Genomic DNA, 5,810 nt, shown 5'->3' on the forward strand with positions numbered 1-5,810 from the left:
CCGTGACCTCTTATTCTAGCCTACAAGCGTTTACACGAAGTATTAGGGTTTTCACGCAAAAGAAATCGGGTTTTCACGAGGTAATCAAGCTAATAATCAAGGAATCAACCTCTCTACGATGGCGAGCACCCAGGTTAGTGATTACTTTGTTATTTATGTGTGTTTTATCGGTTTATTTTGGGTTCGATGCGAATTGTATAAATGTGCACACCAACTGCTCGATGAAATGTCTCTTCGAGGTGTATTTGTGTTTAATGAAGTACAATCGTTGTTTTATGACATGCAACTGTATTTTAGGTTATATGGTCGAGTGAAACATACATAAACTGCTCGTAAAATTATGGAAATTAAACAGACGCAAGTCCTAGTTTGCGTGCTTGCGTACGCATCGTTAGTGGACGCAAGGTTATATTTGCGTCCTTGCGTGTCGCAAGAAACATGTCTTTGCGTCCTTGCGTTGGTCTATTAAACGGACGCAAGTTTTATCTTGCGTCCTTTCGTCCTTGTACTTTCTGCTGATTATAAAGTTACTTATGCAGGGATTTGTGGAAGGAAAGTTAATGATGAAGAATAAGTTGAGCGTTATAGGGGATGTGAAGAAGGTCATGACTGAGAATCAAATTAAAAAGTTTAAAGAAACGTTTTTTGGTCCATGGTTAGATCTAGAATACTTTGGTAATGATCCCGGGCTTGTACATTGCATGCTTCAACGGAAGAGTGTGCGGCCAGAAAGACTGGATAATGTTAAGTACCCCGATGAGCATGAGGATATATGGTTTCATTTTCAGAACAATTTTTCGATTAGATTTGGTCGCCGTGAATTTTGTCTTGTGACGGGTTTTTTGTTTAGTAGCCGGACGGACATGGCACATTACATCCTGAAGAATTATGACGTCCAGACCGCACCTATTAGACGACGTTTATTTAAGGGTTTTAAAGATTCTCAAAATGTTTTGATTAGTGATGTTGAAAAGATGCTTTTAAAATCTGATCACAGCCGTATTAGTGACGATGATGTGGTGCGATTAGCAATTATCTTGATTGTAGAGAGAGGTTTTATGGGTAAACAAGGGATCCATGTTGTGAATAAAAAGTTTTTATGGCTAGTCGAAGAGTTATCGCGTGTTAATCAGTACCCATGGGGGTCTCGTATTTGGAAGCCAACTTACGAAGCGGTTAGTGAAGGCTTTGTTATTCGTGAAAGCCAATTAGAGAGTGGAAAGACGTACACTTTGGCGGGATTTATGTGGGCTTTCAAGGTAAATGGTTGAATATTTGTTATTTAATGTTAATATTTAAGATGTAACATAAATTAAATTAATTATTTTTTTATTTGTAGATTTGGATTCTCGAGTCTTACCGTCGTACCATTAAACCGTTTGCAAAAAAGACTGACAAGAATGGAGTACCGAGGGCTCTTTTTTGGAAGCGTTCATCTGCCGAGTCATTTGGAATGTCTGAATACCTTAAACTCCTACATATTCAGGTTAGTTACATTTTTAAAATGTTAGCCTATCCTAAATTGTTCATAGTTTATCTGCTATCTGTTTACAGACAGGTTCTGCTATGGGCGCAAGGTATCCCTTGCATCCTTGCGTGTGTTTTATTTAGATGCAAGGTGGACCTTGCGTCCTTGCGTGTGGTTTTATTCCTCAATGCAAGAGTTGTTTGCGTCCTTGCGTACACGGACGCAAGCTTTTCTTTGCGTCTTTGCGTATTGGTTTCTGCTAATATTCTTATTTGATAATTAAGTAATTAATAATTAATTGTAGGATGAGTGTCCCAAGAAAAAGAGACCTTTTCGTGGTCTGCAGCCAACTGAAACAGAGAAGAGTTGTCAATGGTGGATTCAGAGTGACGTGTACTTTAGAGGAGGAAAGGTACCAGAAGATGAAATCGAGGTTGAGGTCCAGGATGATGAAGTTGATACAGATGATCCAGTTGTTGATGGGTCTGAGCAGACACATCACAAGCATTCAACAGAAGATGTTCATACAGAGGGCCTTCACGATGTACACAATTTACATCGTATGTTAGAGTTGTTGACAAAGCAGGTGGACAAACAAGAGAAAGAGTTAATTGATTGTAAAAAACTTGTTATGCAACACGAAGAACTTTTATCGCAACAACAACAACAACAACAACAACAACAATATCAGGTACATTGAATTGAATTGATTTATGTTGATTTATTTATTATTATTTTGGTATTAATTGAATTGATTTATTGATTTATTTATTACTTATGTTATTTATTGTGTTTAGGATGATGATATGTGTTTCAATCGATCTTTGTCTGATAATGAGACTGAAAGGCCGTCTCCAATGCACATTCGACGTGGAATCAAAGAAAGAAAGCCAACTGGTGTATTAAGGTCCCCATTCACAACACCTGGGTACAGAAAACCTATTGAGAAGGTACAACCCAGCAAATTAAAAAAGTTGTATGTTAAATTATTGCAATAAACAATGGCTATTTAATGTTGTTTTCTGTTACTGTCTCGGACGCAAGACATGCCTTGCGTCCTTGCGTGTCGCAAGAGTGTTCTTGCGTCTTGGCTTCTAGGCACGCAAGGTTGTACTTGCGTCCTTGCGTGGGCTTGTCACAAGGTTGAGTTTGCGTCTTTGCGTATGGTTGTTTACTAAGTTAGCATTTGTATTTTACTCAGTTGTCAAAAGATGTGATTGAGAAAGTGGAAAGCATGAATGCTGTAAAGTTAGGGACTGAAGAAGATCAAGGTCAAAAACAAATTAATGAGGATGTGGTACCCATGGACACAGATGCAGCAGCAGAGGTGAGTTTGGCTGGCGCAAACAATCATTTGCGTCCTTGCGTCTGTTATGTTTTAGGCGCAAGGTTGTTCTTGCGTCCTTGCGTGTGGTGTATTTTACACACGCAAGATTATGTTTGCGTCCTTGCGTCTGTTTGAATTAATTTATATTAACCTTGTTTCCCATAATTATTGTAGGTTTATGTTGATAAGCAGCCTGTTAAAGTGACTAAGAGAAAAAGAAAGGAACAAGACTGGGCTACTGAGGAAGAAATTTAGGGGATGATTGACAGGTTTATAAATGATCAAGGAACTCTCCAACCATCGCCACCTAATGCCTGGAGAGATGGTAGAAAGCATGCAGGTCCAGCAAAAGATCCAAAGACAATGATTGAGAGCAAGCAAGAGACGCGTTGCATGTTCATCTTTCAAAATGAGCAATTCATTTTTATAAATCAAGAGTTTTGGCTTCGATTACTGGCATTAGGGCATTCTAGTTATTTGGATAACTTGGTAAGTTTGTAAGTTTGTTATTTTGTTATTCTTTTGTTAATTTTATATAATTTTATACAATTTATAAATTATACTAAGGTTACACTGTATATGTTAACTTGGTATATTTATAGCACATTGACGGCTGGGCTACATTTCTGTTGAGATATCGTCAGAGATTTCTCCCCTGAGCCAGTCAAGTTTATGCCACTCTTGAGTTTCCAGCTGAGGTGCTTAAGGCTAGTTCTAGATGGACTATTATGCCACTGGGATTCCTGAACACGTTTGAGAGGTTCAACACTTATTTTGACAATACTCAGAAGGAGGTGGGAACACAGGAGGAATCTACAACAGATGGAGAGGGAATTATTGGCCAAAATCCTCCAGATTACATGTACTTAATTGGACTTGGAGATGGCAGTGTTGACCTATATCCATCTTGGGCTGACTGTGATCAGGTAAACACAAGAATTTTTACAGCATTTGTTGTTCTGGAGCAGACGCAAGGACATTCTTGCGACCTTGCGTCTTGGTTACTGGATGCAAGTTCTCCCTTGCGTCCTTGCGTGTCTATGTCGCAAGGTCAACCTTGCGTCTTGCGTGTGTTTTGGCTACGCAAGGTTTATATTGCGTCCTTGCGTCCCGTTGTCGCAAGGTTGACCTTGCGCCCTTGCGTATGTTTTGGGTGTTCGCAAGGTTTATCTTGCGTCCTTGCTTCTGTTGTTTTGTTTTAACCTTTCTGCCTGTCTGTTACAGGTCTTGATCCCAATACATTTTTATGATGAAGAACATTTCCTGCTGCTTCAGTTGAAGTTAGAAGAAATGAAGGTTTTTGTGTACGACAGTTTACCCGGATGTGTCAGTGAAAAAAAACTTGACGCAGTTTTCAAGATTTTGGGTGACAACTTGCCAGTGCACTTGAAGGCGATTGACTATTTTAACAAGACGCAAGACTCCCAAATTGTCGGATACTATGAAAATAAAGAGAGTGTGGAGTTGATGATTGAACCTGGTCTCGTTGTGCCAATGCAGACTGGTGGTCATGGTGATTGTGGGGTTTGGGTGTGCATACATATGGAGAGGATTATTTATGGAAGGGAGGAGGTTGACAACATTGGAGATGCTAAAAAGGCTGCAGAGCAGTATAGAAATAGAATGGAAAGGACGTTTTTTCGTGCACGTTTTGATACACAAGAACCGCCGCCACCAACTCCACCAGTAGAGATTCTGGTTGATTGATACATTGTAGCTAATAGGTAGCAGGTCTTGTATGCAAATATGGTGTAAATAGGTTGCTGGTAAATTCACTTTTGCAACAGTTGTATTTGACACTACACGCAAGGACGCAAGCTTATACTTGCGTACGCAAGCTTAGATTTGCGTCCTTGCGTGTACATATTTTTGGCTGTTTTTTGTACGCAAGCAAGATTTTGCGTCCTTGCGTGTGTATACTTTCGTCTATCTTGCGTACGCAAGCAAAGCCTTGCATACACAAGCAAAGCCTTGCGTACGCAAGAAAGCCTTGCGTACCCAGTAAGTGATTTGCTTCCTTGCGTGTGTTGTAAAACAAATTACATTTATTACATAAAATAACACAGTAGGTACCTAGAATACAAGGGAAATACAACAATACATTACAACTAACGAAATCCAACAATAAGTTAAAAATAAAACTGACATTACAACAAATACGATAGTGTTACTAATTATCGCTCCCTAAATTGCACGTTGCATAAAACTGAGACTGATATGCCTTAAAAGCTTCAGCATCTGTGGCCTTCTCCTTACCCTTCTTTGATTTTGAGGCCGATGTTTTTTCTACCCTTTTAGAAGTTGATTCACTTGTTCGGTCATAAGAAGCTGTGCACGTATCCCTACCATGACCTGGTTCTTTGCAACGAGTGCATGTTCTTACGGTTTTTTCAGTATCTTTACCCTTCGACGGAATACGTTTTGTACTTTTAGGGCGTCCAGGGGCTCTTTTCTCCTTAATGGGAGGGTTTACAATTTGTAAAACGCCGGGCGACGGATACGACTATTCTGACCGATGGGGCAAAGGAAGGATGTGTTCCAAATAAGTATTTATATAAGTTTGAGTTGTGAACCAGTGTGATACAAATTGAGTAACATCCTCCACGCTGAAAAGTCGTGCTGCTGCAATAACATGACCGCAAGGTATCCCCGATAACTGCCACTGCCCACATGAACATACTTTATCGTCGAGATTAACCATTCCATTTTTTCTGCCATCTCGCACTTCTATTAGATTGTTTGTCGATGGAATTGCTTGCCATCTTCTAGATTTTCTCATCCTCTTGCCTAGTTTACGTTCAGCATATGGGGTAACCGTTGAAGTAAGACTAACCGACTGGTTGCGATGTTTGAAATACCAATCTTGTACTGAAGCGCGAAAAAACTCAAACAACATGCAAACAGGTAGTTTTCGAGCATGTTTGGATAGTGCGTTAACAGACTCTACACTGTTGCTAGTAAGGTATGAATACCTAACATGTTCAGCTCTACTTCTGGACCATTTGTGGAAACCAA

At 39.7% G+C, this 5,810-nt stretch overlaps 1 long non-coding RNA gene across 1 annotated transcript; it reads left to right on the plus strand.

Moving 5' to 3' along the window:
• Positions 1-1,184: 1,184 nt before the first annotated feature.
• On the plus strand, positions 1,185-1,829 carry LOC139886377 (uncharacterized). Its single transcript, XR_011772415.1, has 3 exons — positions 1,185-1,259; positions 1,340-1,486; positions 1,773-1,829. It is a non-coding gene; the product is annotated as an uncharacterized lncRNA (long non-coding RNA).
• Positions 1,830-5,810: the final 3,981 nt, after the last annotated feature.

This window comes from Rutidosis leptorrhynchoides, chromosome 1, assembly GCF_046630445.1.
Source record: "Rutidosis leptorrhynchoides isolate AG116_Rl617_1_P2 chromosome 1, CSIRO_AGI_Rlap_v1, whole genome shotgun sequence".
Classification (NCBI taxonomy): domain Eukaryota; kingdom Viridiplantae; phylum Streptophyta; class Magnoliopsida; order Asterales; family Asteraceae; genus Rutidosis; species Rutidosis leptorrhynchoides.